Raw genomic sequence first — 17170 nt, 5'->3', positions numbered from 1 at the left:
GATAGATAGATAGATAGATAGATAGATAGATAGATAAAACAGAGCATTGCCAAATGAGATCTCTGAGACCCCTATACTGACCCCTGGCTGTACATTAGAATGATTAGGTGCTTCTCTCCCTGGTACTGCAGGCAGTAGGTAAGGCTACACCTAATGACCTCTCTCCCTGGTACTGCAGGCATTAGGTAAGGCTGCACCTTATGATCTCTCTCCCTTGTACTGCAGGCAGTAGGTAAGGCTGCACCTTGTTATATCTATCTTTGACACTACAGGCACCAGGTGATGATGAGTCAAATGATTTGTACTGCACACAATTGTCTGACTCTTTCTGCCTATCCTTGAAATCCTTTTGATATTTAGGTAGAAATGTATGACTGGTCTCTACAAAAGCTTTTCTGTCATATTTTATTGCACAGTATTTTATGTTATAAAAAGGCCATTTTCAGGAATGTATGGAAATAGTAAAATATATCTGGCTATGATTTTTGTACTGCTGATTACCACACAATAGATCTCTTACCTATACAAAGTCTGTCAACCTTACTGATTTATATGTGTCCCTCTCAGTTCGCCAAAGTGCATTATTTTTGGGTCTGAATCATAGAAGTGTTTTTTTCTTCTGACCACCAAAGCTCCTAATGTACTATATATATTGTTGTGTAACACAGCGGTTAAAGGGACATTGTAATATAATAACAATAAAATGCATTAGCAAATGTTATTTTTACATAAATGATTGCTAGCAAGTATGTGTTAACCCCTTCATAGGTTTAAACAAAGAGGATGCAAATCAGAATCAGTCTGAAATCAATCAGTGCATCACATGGGTTTCCATGAGGTTTTCAAATGTAAACCCAATTCAGATCATTTGAAAACTCCACAGTAGTGCCCATACAGGAAACTTTAGGATAAATTGTCAGGAAAAAATATTTAGTTTTATCTGATATTTATAAGGGGTAATTCTGATTTAGTTTGTTAACGAAAATATATTAGTCTGCTATTTCCTATATGGAACTTCTTCTGGTCAGCAAAGGATCAGCTGGGCAGCAGATATTACTCAAATAAGTTTAGGGCTAGATTTATCAACGCTGAGGCGTACAGGGGCGCGTATACGCGCCCCTGTATGCCTCAGCTCGCCTGTGGCAGGGTGAAATTACCCGCAGGTAATTAACATTGCACACGAGCGCAATTTTGCGCTCGCGTGCAATCCCGCCCCTGCCCGCGCACAACCAATCACGCGCGGGCAGGAGCTGTCAATCTCCTCGGTCCGACTCGACCGAGGAGATTGAATTTCGCAACAATAGAGGTGGCGTAGATGTTAGGGAAGCAGCGGTCGGGTGACTGCTGCTTGATAAATACCAGCGAGCAAGTTCTTGAGAGAACTTGCTGCCGTAGGGGCTTAATACATCTAGCCCTTAATGTAGTGACTAGTGTTAGCAGCACAAAAACATTTATTGTATTTCTTAAATAGAGTTAGGAGTCGGACTGGCCAAGACAAAAGTGAAGCTTACATACTTTACATCAGCTGGCACACAAAATAACAAAATGGCAAGGACATTGCTAAATCACTATTTCATTGTCTAAATTGGAACTTCTGAAGCCCTTCCAGTCAGATCAGAAAGCAAAATCTGCCATCTTTTTAACCCCTTACCGGGTACATTGCGGTCGTTAAGGGGCTGTCTGGCTATAATAGCGCAAGTCTTGTGCTCTATTATACCCTCCTTCCCTCCTGAAGGCTTGCTAACATAGCGCGGCGAGATTATTGAAAATGTCACCCCCCCCCCCCATAGAAAGACCAGTGACGTACAAGGTACGTTGCTGGTCATTAAGGAGTTAAAGGTTTTTTTGACTTTTCATATGCTGCACATTGAAGCTGTTGAAAACACATTTAGACGGCTTTGACTGCACAGATGTATTTCCCCCTGAACATTAAAGCTCTTGTGCATGCTGAGTTTGGTTAAAAGACCAACTTTTCGCTTGTTTAATAAAAAGTTACAAATAAGGTTCAAATCACACTTCTAAAATTTGAAAGTTGTACACAAATGAAATGTGGTTATTTAAATGTTTATTTGTGATCACAGTGAAATGTTTGTTGGGTATAAACAAGCTAATAATAATAATAATAATAATAATAATAATAATATGACAAAATCCCTTAAAACAGCAGCTTAGCTAAGGGGTAAACTGTAATATTGCAATATTTTCTATTGAGACATAAATCTGACTTAAAACGGCATTTTATTTTTTATTATTCTAAAGTGAACATAAAATTACTTGCAAGGTCTAAGTTTTTTCATGCATCACATTTTTCAAAGTAAAACATGTATAGTAAAGGGATAGTAAACACCAAAAATGTTATTGTTTAAAAAGATAGATAATCCATTTATTTTCCCATTCCACAGTTTTGCATAACCAACACTGTTATAGAAATATACTTTTTACCTCTGTAATCACCTTGTATCTAAGCTTCTGCAGACTGCCTCCTTATCTCAGTTTAGGCAATAAGTGCTGACTCTTAAATAAATCCATATACGTGAGCACAATGTTATTTCTATAAAACATGTAAACTAACGCAGTCGTGCTGTGAAAAACTGTCAAATGCATTCAGATAAGAGGCGGCCTTCAAGGGCTTAGAAATTAGCATATGAGCCTACCTAGGTTTAGCTTTCAACTAAGAATACCAAGAGAACAAAGCAAATTTGATGATAAAAGTAAATTAGAAAGTTGTTTAAAATGACATGCCCTATCTGAATAATGAAAGTTTAATTTGGACTTTAGTATCCCTTTAATATAACAGTATTGGTTATCCAAAACTAGGGAATGTGAAATAAATGGATAATCTGTTTAAACAATACAAAAATTCAAGAAGACTCTCCCTTTAACTAGACTAAGCGGCCGATTTATTAAATGTCGGATGGACATGATCCGCTCTAGTGAAATGCTTGTGCAATGCCGCCCCCTGCAGGGGGTGTCAATCATCCCGATCGTATCCGATCGGGACGATTGCTGTCCACCGCCTAAAAGGTGGTGGACGAGTAAAGGAGCAGCAGTCTTACGATCCAGCGATTTGGAAACTACGGGGGTCAGTGGCTGTTCTACACGGGGGCCTACAGGGGCCAGTGCCCTTGTAAAAATGTCCCTGGCCCCCTTGTGGCCCCCCTGTAGTTGATTCCTTGTTTTGCTGCAGTGTCATTGCTATTCCGCACTCGCCTCCTGATGTCAGAGCCCCCCCTTGCGTGACATCATCATTCTGCTACCAGTGTTTCTCCTTATTATGTAGAATAGTTCAAAAAGGAGCTGGGAAACCAGACCTCAAGTTGGCTTATACCCCTACCCAGGACCTTTGATTTATCCCATTGAGGATCCCCATTCTTCCAGCCACTGGACTCCTAATTTACCCCTTACAGGTCCCCAGATTATCCCTCCCCAGGACCACCCCCATACTCAGCATTAACCCCCCTGGAGGATCCCCTTCACCACCCAAAAGGATTGCAATTTACCTTTCAGCGGATCTCCTCACACAATTTAGCAGTTCTCAGTGATCGTATACTATTGCTGCAGCAATGTCTGAAATGCTGCCCTACAGTGAGGATAAGATGGGGCATAATGGCTCTGATGCTGAGTTTGGGCAAATATCATTCAGCTGCCGCCTGCAGGATACCAGTTCCTTTTTTGTGGGAAATCAGCAGAAGAGACCCCCCAAACTGGGGCAGATCGGTAGAGCTAAGAGAGGTAAGGGGGATGTAAAAACCTATTGGATAGAATGATGTCTGCATAATTTTCCAAACTTTTTGTCTCCATTCATTCATCTATTTCACTTGCATTTTCTCTCATTCTCTCTTCTGCAGTTTACTGCTCTCGCCCCCTGCACCCTTTAATGGGGTTTGTGTCATATATGGCATGGGGTCCATATGTCCAATTTAGCCCTTTGGTTACCAAACAGAACTGATACGCTTTGATGTTCGATTCATGGAACCACTGTGGCAGTCAAATAGTTAACTGAGTCTGGGATGCTTATGATATTTTAGGGTTATAATATGATTTCCAACACGTTATTCCTTTATAACCTTATACCACTATTGTGAAGTGGATTAGTATAACGTAATTACCGCCAGGTCTCTCTTGTATGCCTATAAAAAATATTCTGAAGGCTGCATGGGTGGGTATGCCCAAAGACAATTTTTTTATGCCCATAAAACATTCTGAAGAGCTGATTTTAGGTGCTTGCCTCCATGCTGTTCTTATGTTCGGAAAGGCTCAATATGATGCTAGGGTTAGAGTATAATTGTAATGTAAAGCAAAATTAATTAATTAATTAATTAATTAATTAATTAATGTTTAAATATCATTTGTTTCCATTTTTTAATGTGCCCCTCTGATTAAACACTGGCCCCACCTTCGCCCCCCCAGAAAAATTTGTCTAGAACCGCCACTGACGGCGGTAGATTGCAGCAGCTAATTTTGAAAATACAGTACATTATCCAGAAGTTAAATTTGAATGAATTAACACATATATCTCCCCATTTGCCATATGGTGGTCTGACAATGTTCCTAGGTAGGGAAACTGTCAACCGGGATTTGCAGCAAGTGTGCAGGGGATGCTACTTATTGTCTGCTGTCTGAATTTATTAATGCACAGTTTTTGTGTGACACAGAGTTTTTTAGCCTCAGAAATGGTGGAAAGGTTAGGAAGCCACGATTCTTAACTAGCGGATAGCAAGCTTGCGCAAGTGAGACTGCACTGTAAGGGCTTCAGAGCCACCTTTGTAGCTTTATAAGTGGAACTCATAGTTTGTGAATCAAATAATACAATATAAAAATGTTAAAAGAACATGCAAGTCCCTTTTTCTTCATCCCTTCTATTGCAGAAAAAGAAAATGTATAGATAGTAAAATGCAGCTCTCAATGGCTAAAGTATTTATTTTTGCTAAAACAAAAATGATTTTTCTGCAACAGAATGAATGTATTAAATGAATGCAACACTTCCCTGACCCTTTAAATATCTATACTCAACGTTATATGTATATTTTGTGCAAAGAACAAAATGACTTTCAGAAACCATTGCCTTTATCAGTGTACATTGCTGTTCTAATACATTATCTGTTGTCCTGTTAAACACCATACGACACCCATTGCTGTTACCCCTGCTTGCTGGGAACGCATGTCTGAAGAGGATACAACACTAATTAATAAAGACACTCCTGACAACTTACTGACAGCTATGGAAACAGGCTTGTAGCTTTTTGTTGGCCTGACAGCTGAACGCAAACATACGCAAAACCTCCACAAACAAGGGCAAGATTACAAGTGGAGCGCAAAATATCACTTTTGCGAAGAGCAAATGTGCACTAGTATTACAAGTTAGGTGCAATGCTTCCATAGGCTCCAATGGGAACCTAGGGCAGCGATGGACAGCAATTTTAAATATATATACTGTATATATATATATATGTATATATATATATATAATATATATATATATAAATATATATACACACATACATACAAGGCTTTTGTACTCTGTCATCTCATAACAGGTAATATTAGCAATAATCATGTAAATTCTCTAGTTTTTACAAGAGGGGGCTGCAAAATATATCAAGCATTGCATATAACTTTGTTCCTTTAATTTTTTTCAAAGTTACTGAGCACAATATATTAATGAATAATCAATGCCCTCCACTTGTTTAATCCCTATAAATCTTTACTTGTATTCCGCCTATGTTTATAGCACTGCGAAATCTGTTGGCGCTCTACAAATAACTGATGATAATAATAATAATAATGAGTACCGGCACCGTTTTTAACAACAACAAAAAAGCACTGTGTATGTATGTATGTATTCTCTGATTTAATAAAAAGTAAAAAAAAAAAAAACATATCACAGCATGTAATATGCCACACTACAGGGACATGACATCTTTTTCTTTCTTTTCCAGCTAAAAAGAAAATGTTTCAAAGATAATTTACAAACTTTTTTTTTTTTTAATTATGTTCATGTGCTGTTTAAAACAACTTTTTTTTTTTAAAGTGGGAACTGTCCCTATCAGCCAATGAGCAATAGAGTCTCAGGACCCAGAAACACATATGACACTTCCTGTTAATTTCACTTTAAATATAAACAGATTTTATTTCACTTTTTTCACACCAAAATATTTTTAACATGTTTAACGGCTGTTCTTTCACAGATCATGAGAAAAAGAGCAATATTTAAATACAATCATGAAGTGTTCATTATAAAATTATACAAAATTATCTAAAAGTGTTAATTACTCATAAGTTATGATTTGATATAATTTTTTAAGTGAAAAAAACTGTATTAAAATTCTATCAGCTCAGCTTACGTTTTGCTTTTAGCAGGGAACATGGATACCTTTAAGTAATCAGAAACCCTTATGAAAAATCCTTATGAAAATAATTTACAAGCAAACTTAGGCCATTAAGCACAAAATTGGGTGGAAAATAATGAAAACAAATAATTTTCTGTTGATTTTTTTTTGTTTCTTGCCCCCAGTCTGACTTAGCACCATTATCTTTAACTTAGAAGCCTAAAAAATGCAACACTAAATATGTGACGGACACCACACTAAAGGCCAAATATCAAAACCAGAGGAGTAACACCACCCAAGGGAGATATTTGTTTTAATGTAACTAGTACAGCTATTTTATAGTAAGTGTAATTTACTGCGCCGCACATTTTACTGCAGTAGACAAGCACGTAAGTGCCGCTGCTGTTATCAAATCTCTCATTTGCAGATACTTATGTGCTGGTTTCCCTAGTGGTTTGTGTAATAAAACAAGACATTTGTAATTCACGTCTCTTCATTAGAAACTGCCTCCCACATCTTAAGGGCCAGGCACTGTGTGAACGCTGCACTTATTTAGTAGGGCACATTCTGGTCACATTTTTTTTTTTTACCAAAGTTACAGTTTATTTAGTCAAATTGATGGAAACTGCTAATTATCTTAATTTTGGCATCTGATAAATGTTTTGAAATTATTTCTTTACAAAATAGACTACACTTAATGTCATGATACTATTTTTTACTCCAAATAAAATAGAATATTTCAAAATATATTTTATAAAAACAAAACACACACACACACACCAACTGATTTTACTGTACTGAATAAACCTGCTATTTATTTGGGAGTTGTTATTATCAGCCAATCAGAAATAGAATCCCAGCACCAGAAGCACAAAATCAGACACATAATATTAGCTTCACTTTACATTTCAGCAGATTTTACTGGAATATGTTATAACATATTTTGTACATGGAAAATGGTAACAGTTGCACTTTCATATTCAATACATAAACACTATTAGTAATATGTTTCTTTAATCAGAAAGCAAAGATTTGAACTTTAAATCAATTACAAAACAGGTGAGTTCTCCACATGTAATAAATAGTTCACAGGGTGCAAAATGTAGGGACATTTCCAATCCACCCACACATATGTATTGCTTCAAAAGACTGTATAATAGACAATAACATAAATGCAATGGAGCAAATATTACCAACAACGTTCCAAGGGCACTGTCGCTTCTTCAAGTAAGACTCATTTCAGTGCACATAGGTATACAACCCTTCACATTAAAACCCGGCCAGTGGAAAAAATGTATCCGGACGTCATCAATTTCCAAAAGAAGTCTCAAAATAATAATTAGCAAATTGCATATAAATTGTGCCCACTAGCATATCACAATAAACAATCAACTTTTATATTAACCACCTTATGAGAAATGTGCATCTATATTAGACAGATCCCCATATACACAGTGACTCTCACTTGCCCTCGTCCATTAGAAAAGCAATTAAAAACAATTACAGTAGGAGGATATTTGAAGATTTGCCAAAGCATCACATTGTTTGACTAAGTACCAGAGGGAAGTATACTCCATCTCTCTTCCTACCTTGGCATCCTCACAGAAATCATCTCCCTGCTATCAGGACCAGCAAAGGGTTAATTGCATCCCATCTGCAAGAGATTAGTTGGGATTTGTCTCTGTTCAGGAAGCAGTTTTATTGCAGTCCTGCGAGTCTGGCTACAAACAGCATCAGCTTCTTTGCAAAGAGAGTTATTTCAGTCTGCTGCAGACAAGTTTGGACGTTTTGTAGCCTATGAACCAGACAAGACTTTCAGCTGCACTATATACTGGAAATCTTAAGGTCATTCCCTGATTAGTTTCTTTTCCATACCCCAGTCCCACATTGCTTTGAGTACATCATTAAGAATAAAGGCACAGATATCTCCTCTCTGTGTACCTTGAATGTTTTACTTACGTCAAGCATTTTTGTTAATAGGGCAAAATGTCTGTCTAATGGAAAGGAGGATGTTAAAGAAATAGAATATATTTTAGTGTGCAAGTGTATTTATATTTAATAGCAAACAAGTTAGTTACATAATTTGTTTCCAAACAAATGTTAAAAATCATGTCAAATCTGAAATCAATCTCCCAATCAAAATATATATATATGCCTTTTTTTAATGTGACGTTTCAGGGACAAAACTCCCCTTCCTCTTTTGTCTGAGGAAGGGGAGTTTTGTCCCCGAAGGTCACATTAAAAAAGGCACTTTGAATGAAAGACCAGCAAGTGCAAGCCTGTTATTTGAAATAGATTGTATTTGCATGCACCCTGGCTGCTGAACCTCTTTAAGTGAGAGTGCACTTCTGGAAATATTGTGTATATATACAGTATCCCACAAAAGTGAGTACACCCCTCACATTTTTGTAAATATTTTATTACATCTTTTCATGTGACAACACTGAAGAAATTACACTTTTCTACAATGTAAAGTAGTGAGTATACAGCCTGTATAACAGTGTAAATTTGCTGTCCCCTCAAAATAACTAAACACACAGCCATTAATGTCTAAACTATTGGCAACAAAAGTGAGTACACCCCTAAGTGGAAATGTCCAAATTGGGCCCAATTAGTCATTTCCCCTCCCCGGTGTCATGTGACTCATTAGTGTTACAAGGTCTCAGGTGGGAATGGGGAGCAGGTGTGTTGAATTTGGTGTTATCACTCTCACACTCTCTCATACTGGTCACTGGAAGTTCAACATGGCACCTCATGGCAAAGAACTCTCTGAGGATCTGAAAAAAGAATTGTTGCTCTACATAAAGATGGCCTAGACTATAAGAAGATTGACAAGATCCTGAAACTGAGCTGCAGCACGGTGGGCAAGACCACACAGCGGTTTCACAGGACAGGTTCCACTCAGAACAGGCCTCACCATGGTCGACCAAAGAAGTTGAGTGCACATGCTCAGGGTCATATCCAGAGGTTGTCTTTGAGAAATAGACGTATGAGTGCTGCCAGCATTGCTGCAGAGGTTGAAGGGGTGGGGGGTCAGCCTGTCAGTGCTCAGACCATACGCTGCACACTGCATCAAATTGGTCTGCATGACTGTCGTCCCCGAAGGAAGCCTCTACTAAAGATGATGCACCAGAAAGTCAGCAAACAGTTTTTTCTGAAGACAAGCAGACTAAGGAAATGGATTACTGGAACCATGTCCTGTGGTCCGATGAGACCAAGATAAACTTATTTGGTTTTGATGGTGTCAAGCATATGTGGCGGCAACCAGATGAGGAGTACAAAGACAAGTGTGTCTTGCCTACAGTCAAGCATGGTGGTGGGAGTGTCATGGTCTTGGCCTGCATGAGTGCTGCCGGCACTGGGGAGCTACAGTTCATTGAGGGAACCATGAATTCCAACATGTACTCTGACATACTGAAGCAGAGCATGATTCCCTCCCTTCTGAGACTGCACCGCAGGGCAGTATTCCAACATGATAATGACCCCAGACTCACCACTGCCTTGCTAAAGAAGCTGAGGGTAAAGGTGATGGACTGGCCAAGCATGTCTCCAGACCTAAACCCTATTGAGCATCTGTGAGGCATCCTTTAAATAGAAAGTGTGGGAGTGCAAGGTCTCTAACATCCACCAGCTCCGTGATGTCATCATGGAAGAGTGGAAGAGGACTCCAGTGGCAACCTGTGAAGCTCTGGTGAACTCCATGCCCAAGAGGGTTAAGGCTGTGCTGGAAAATAATGGTGGCCCCACAAAATATTGACACTTTGGGCCCAATTTGGACATTTCCCCTTAGGGGTGTACTCATTTTTGTTGCTCACGGTTTAGACATTAATGGCTGTGTGTTGAGTTATTTTAAGGGGACAGCAAATTTACACTGCTTAACAGGCTGTACACTCACTACTTTACATTGTAGCAAAGTGTAATTTCTTTAGTGTTGACACATGAAAAGATATAATAAAATATTTAGAAAAATTATATATATATATATATTTTATTTTTTTTATTTTAATATCAGGAGATAACATAGGTATAGACAAACATACAATACAGGAATCACTCATATCTACGCATGTGGCGTAAAGAAAAAAAACAAAAAACAGTATACAATAACATATAGATATTTAGACTCCGTAAGCAAGTCACTTCATTGTAGTCCAATTAACAAAGATTTAAATCATCCTGAAATTTTCTAGAATATACATAAAAAAGAAAAAAAAGAAAAGGATATGCTGAGATCGGAACCTCTGATGACCCATCATAAACTGCTACTACTAGCTGGTGAGTTCATATTTTGGGGAGAAGAGGAAAAAAAAAAAATTCCCCCCCGGGCCCATTTCCTTTAAACTATTCAGGCTAAGGGTACAAAAAAAGTGGAGCCTGATAGCACAGCATAGATAATTTATGACATTTATTAGCCAAATTCTATAGAGATCCACCAGGGATTAGGACATTCTATACCAACCAACAGGGAATATATCCCTCAGTATTAGACCCTCAAAATATGATGTTTTGTGGAACGCTTTTGTAAGAGTATATTGTAAAGGAGTGGGGAATGATTGTATAATATATGTCCATTTATTAAAAAAACGTTGTACTTGTTTATTGTACATATCTGGAATATTATACTGCTCAAAAATGATCTGCTGCTTCAGAGCTTCTATAAACATTTTCAGGGAGGGGGTTTTCTTCTGTTTCCAGTTTCTCAATATCAGATTACGAACAATTAATATACTAGTGTTAATCAGGTCAGAATACTGATTATCCAAATCTAAAAAAATAATAATTCTAGAGTCAAAGGAAAAACCGGGTTCTGGAATGAATTTACTCAGCCAAAAATGAATCTTCAACCAAAGTTGATTTATTTTGGGACAAAACCAAAAACAATGGAGCAAATCTGCCCCAGGTTTGGAGCATTTGTAACAAAGACCAGGATAGCTCGGCGTCCAAAGTGCTAATCTCTTTGGGGAGATATAGGAATTATTAAGAAGTTTTAAATGGGACTCGTGCCAGAAAGAACAGAGAGGAGCTTCAATTACCCATTTAATGCCTTTCTTAATATAATCATGGCTAATTTCGTTAAAATACTTCAGCCAATAGGTAACACAATGTTCGAGATTTAACTGACCTTGCTTGGCCAGTAAGATCTTGTATAGTAGTGAAATCGAGTGATTACCTTGCCTATAAAGATTAATGTAATCTCCAATTGTTTCAAAGCATTCCGACCAAGTTTTGACATGCAGGTTCTTATTAATAAAATGTCGTACTTGCAAATATGCAAAGAAAGAGTTGTAAGGAAGGTTATATTCAGTTGCAATACTTTCAAATGTTCTTATATTATGCTTCTCATCAAGAAATTGAATTATCTTAGTTAATCCTCTTTCAGCCCATCCCTTAAATATCCTATGCTGACAACCAGGAGGGAACGTGGGATTTCCTCTCACTGGTAAGAAAACAGACATATAATACTCAATTTTTAAGCGGGTACATAGTTGTTGCCAAGCTTTGATCACATTGCTTATACTATTAATTAATTTTATATTGATCGGAAGCTGAGAGTATGCACAATGTAGTATTGCTTTAAGTGATAGTGGTTTTATAAAGGTCTCTTCCATACCAGTATTGGTTAAATAGTCAGAGGATAGAAGCCAGTCAATGCCATGGCGTGCCAGGATGGCGATATTATATAACTTTATATCAGGAAACGTTAAGCCACCATACATCTTATGTTGAGATAATTTTGATATGGCAATCATCTGCCTAGTCTTGCGCCAAAAAAATTTAGTGCATGCTTGGTTAAACAATCAAATGTCTTTATCTTTAATAAATAAAGGAAGATTATTCATCACATACAATAACTGCGGAAGCAAAATAGATTTTATCAACATAACTTTCGCAGATAATGATATTGGAAAAAGATTCCAACGTGTTAGTTTGGAAGTTATATGTGAGAAAAAAGGCGTGAAGTTAAGTTTATACCAATTACTCGGGTCTTTGTGTAATTTAATCCCAAGATATTTAAAGCTCTCGACCTCTTTTAGGTTATGTTGAGTTAAACTATTTTTGTCTCTATGTATCCAAAGGATCTCAGATTTACTAGTGTTCACCTTATAACCTGATATTGTGCTAAAAAGGTCTAAAGCTCTGAAAGCTATAGGGACACTTATATCAGTCTTTTTGAAGTAAAGTAACAAGTCATCAGCATAAAGCGAAAGAACACTTTTTTGGCCACCCAAATTTATTCCTTCTAATTCCTGTCTTAGGTATATATATATATATATATGTGTGTGTGTATATGTATGTATATGTATATATATATATATATATATATATGTATACAAAGTATTGGTACATTCTGATAAGGGAATTTAATTTTGGAATTCCCATGCTTTCTAATGTTTGATTAGTAAATAAGCTGTGGTTTTGGGTTCTTTTTTTCCCACTAAATGACCTGGGTTTTTTTTATTGCAAAAAATTGAGATGTTGTGGAGGATATGTAACTTTTGGAGCGTGGAGGATCTTCTTCGTACGATCGCCACCGTACACTGAATAGTGAATTCAAGGTACGAGATTAAAAATGTCGTCCCTTGAATTCCTATTGGCTGATTTGATTCTTCAAATTCAAATCAGCCAATAGGACGAGAGCTACTGAAATTCTATTGGCTATTCAAATTATGGGGACTTAGAATTTTTTCTTCTGCAAAAGAGCTGTTTATCTTGGGGCAATGCCCTGCAAAAAGCCCATTTAAGGGCTACTGGTAGTTTATTCTTAGATTAGGGGGTGTTTTTATTTTGGGGGTGCTTTTTTATTTTCATAGGGATTAGATATAATTTTTTTAAATTTGATAATTTTGTTTTTTATTTTCTGTAATCTTAGATTTTTTTTCTGTAGTTGCATCTTAAAGGGACAGTGTACACCAGAATTTTAATTTTGATTAGACTGTCCCTTTAATTTATACTTAGGTTTTTTTTTTTATTTTTATAGTAATGTTAGTTTTTTTTTATTTTAATAGTTAGTAACTTTAGTATTTTGTAATTTAGGTAATTAGGGTTCATTTAGGGGGTGTTAGGTCAGGGGGCTTAGTAATTTAATTATTTATTTGCGTTGTGGGTTTTGGCGGTTTAGGGGTTAATACTTTAATAGGTTTATTACAGTGTGGGTTTGATGGCGGATATAGGGGTTAATAGTTTAATTAGGCATAGTGCGTTGTGGGGGGGGGTTTGTCGGTTTAGGGGTTAATACTTTTATTAGTTCCGATGTGGGCTTGATGGCGGATATAGGGGTTTTACGTGTTGGCCTTATTTTTGGGAGGTGTGTTAGACTGTTACGGTACAGGAAATTTGATATATTTTTTTATTTTTCTTAGGCGCCGGCAGTTTCTAAAGTGCCGTAAGTCACTAGCAACTCCAGAAATTTGTATTTACGCTCATTTCTGGACATCACTAGTTTATCCAACTTACGGCACTTTATGAACTGCCAGCGCCCTATATGTAATAGCACGATGTGCAAGGTGAAATTACGGGCGACTCGGGTTTCAGCGATTGCGCCAAAGCCTGCGCCGTATATATGTAATCTCGCTCGTAGTGTGTGCTTGTGTGTGTATATATGTATATATATATTTATATAGTGAATCACAATGGTAGGCAGGCTCAAAATGTATATTTTAATCGTGATAAAAATAAGAAGTGACAGCGTAAAATCAAAGAAGATATAGAGGCCCATTTATCAAGCTCCGAATAGAGCTTGAGGGCTCGTGTTTCTGGTGAGCCTGCAGGCTCGCCAGAAACCGCAGTTATGAAGCAGCGGTCTAAAGACCACTGCTCCATAACCCTGTCCGCCTGCTCTGATGAGGCGGACAGAGATCGCCACAATTCAAGCTGATTGAGTATGATTGGGTTGATTGATACCCCCCTGATTGGCTGTGAATCTGCAGGGGGCGGCGTTGCACCAGCAGCTCACAAGAGCAGCTGGTGCAATGCTGAATATGGAGAACGTATTGCTCTCCGCATTCAGCGAGGTCTGTCGTACCTGATCTTTACTGTCGGATCAGGTAGGACAGACCTTTAATAAATAGGCTTCATTGAGGTAAAAAATAGTTCAGACCACAGGCGAGTGGTCGGTCTGACCCGTTTCAGCTGTTACCCAGCCTTAACCATAGACAATATATATATATATATATACGTATACATAGAAACTGCTATTGCTAATCACTACTTTTTATTCTACAGCACAACAGAGACAAATATGTGAGATTATAATTCCTACTAACACCTGCTGTCATATCAGATATTGTTTGTTAAAGCTATATACTAGATATGTTAAGGTCATTCCCTGATTAGTTTCCTTTCTATACATGCTACAATATATGATATACATGCTACGATATATGATATACATGCTATGATATATGATATACATGCTACGATATGGGATATACATGCTACAATATATGATATACATGCTATGATATGTGATATACATGCTACGATATGGGATATACATGCTACGATATATGATATACATGCTACAATATGTGACATACATGCTGCAATATGTGATATACATGCTACAATATATGATATACATGCTACGATATATGATATACATGCTATGATATATGATATACATGCTACGATATGGGATATACATGCTACAATATATTATATACATGCTATGATATGTGATATACATGCTACGATATGGGATATACATGCTACGATATATGATATACATGCTACAATATGTGACATACATGCTGCAATATGTGATATACATGCTACAATATGTGATATACATGCTGCAATATGTGATATACATGCTACATTATGTGATATACATGCTACAATATGTGATATACATGCTGCAATATGTGATATCCATGCAACAATATGTTATGTATGTGCTACAATATGTGATATACATGTTACAATATGTGATATAAATGCTACAATATGTGATATATATGCTACAATATGTGATACACATGCTACAATATGTTATATACATGTTACAATATGTGATATCCATGCAACAATATGTTATATACATGCTACAATATGTGATATACATGTTACGATGTGATATAAATGCTACAATATGTGATATACATGCTACAATATGTGATATACATGCTACAATATGTGATATACATGCTATAATATGGGATATACATGCTACAATATGTGATATACATGCTGCAATATGTGATATCCATGCTACAATATTTGATATACATGCTGCAATATGTGATATACATGCTGCAATATGTGATATACATGCTACAATATGTGATATCCATGCTACAATATGGGATATACATGCTACGATATGGGATATAGATGCTACGATATGTGATATACATGCTACAATATTTGATATCCATGCTACAATATGGGATATACATGCTACGGTATGTGATATACATGCAACAATACGGGATATACATGCTACGATATGTGATATGCATGCTACAATATGTGATATCCATGCTACTATATGTGATATACATGCTACAAATGGGATATACATTCTACAATATGTGATATACATGCTGCAATATGGGATATACATACTACAATATGGGATATACAAGCGACAATATGTGATATACATGCTGCCATATGTGATATACATGCTACAATATGTTATATTGTTGCATGGATATCAAATATTGTAGCATGTATATAACATATTGTTGCATGGATATCACATATTGTAGCATGTATATAACATATTGTTGCATGGATATCACATATTGTAGCATGTATATGTTATATACATGCTACAATATGTGATATCCATGCAACAATATATTATATACATGCTACAATATGTGATATACATGCAACAATATGTGATATACATGCTACAATATATAACAAAGAAAATATTCCCTGACTGTGTCTAGTGTATCCCAATGTAGCACTTTAGTTTCCTGCACATAACAAACCGAGGCTATCCAGATTCAACACAGTTCAAGCAGAGATGAAATCAGTTCAGTCAATTTTAGGGAAATATCAAGCATTAATCAGCACACACCAACTCCCCATAGTGATAGAAAAGAGGCATCCACCATCGCGGAATAGGGTGTAACAGTTAACTCACCCTTCTGCCTTTATCCACGATCACCAAAGCTGTTGAACGCCCAACAAGCTGCACCAGGAACCAATGGAGGAGACCATATACACGGCGTGCAAGATCGCAGATGTTCCTCTAGTTCCGTGCGTCCCGGCGCCAAAGTGTGACGTCAACTTGGGGGTGTGTGTGGATCTGCAATCCCATTCGCTGAACCGCTCAGCTGAAGCTGTCTCTGTTATTCTGTGCCGATTTCGCTCCCAAAGTGAAGCTGTGTGCTCGAAGTAGGCTGGAACGGGGACAGTTAAGAAGGAGGCTGCATGAAGGATTCCTTGTAATCCAAAGGTAAGTGGCAATGAGAAAAGAAGCGCAGGCCTCCTCTAGTTTAAAAGTTCATCTTTATTATACAAACTTTAAAATTCCAGCAGCAGGAAACACGAACAGCAGTGAAAGGTCTGACTAGTTTCGGCTATCCGCCGTAATCGTAAAACTGTTACACCTTGGAAATGAGGTCATTTAAAAAGGGTGTACTATTCTCCAATTGGTTAACTGAAAAGGGGTGTGGGGCTATATAGACTAACTCTTAGAGTGCTGGAATAATACTGATACCAGATGGCTATTTACATTGATAATATGTTCATTTACAGAGCACTATGTTATTGAAACATGTTAAATAAGTAAATAAGAGGTCCTGCACTATGTGCAGTTTAACACATATCAAAGTACACTACATTATTGAGATATATATAATTTATGATCTAAGCGAGGGTTA

Source organism: Bombina bombina, chromosome 3 (genome assembly GCF_027579735.1).
Source record: "Bombina bombina isolate aBomBom1 chromosome 3, aBomBom1.pri, whole genome shotgun sequence".
NCBI lineage: Eukaryota > Metazoa > Chordata > Amphibia > Anura > Bombinatoridae > Bombina > Bombina bombina.
This window is presented reverse-complemented; position numbering follows the sequence as displayed.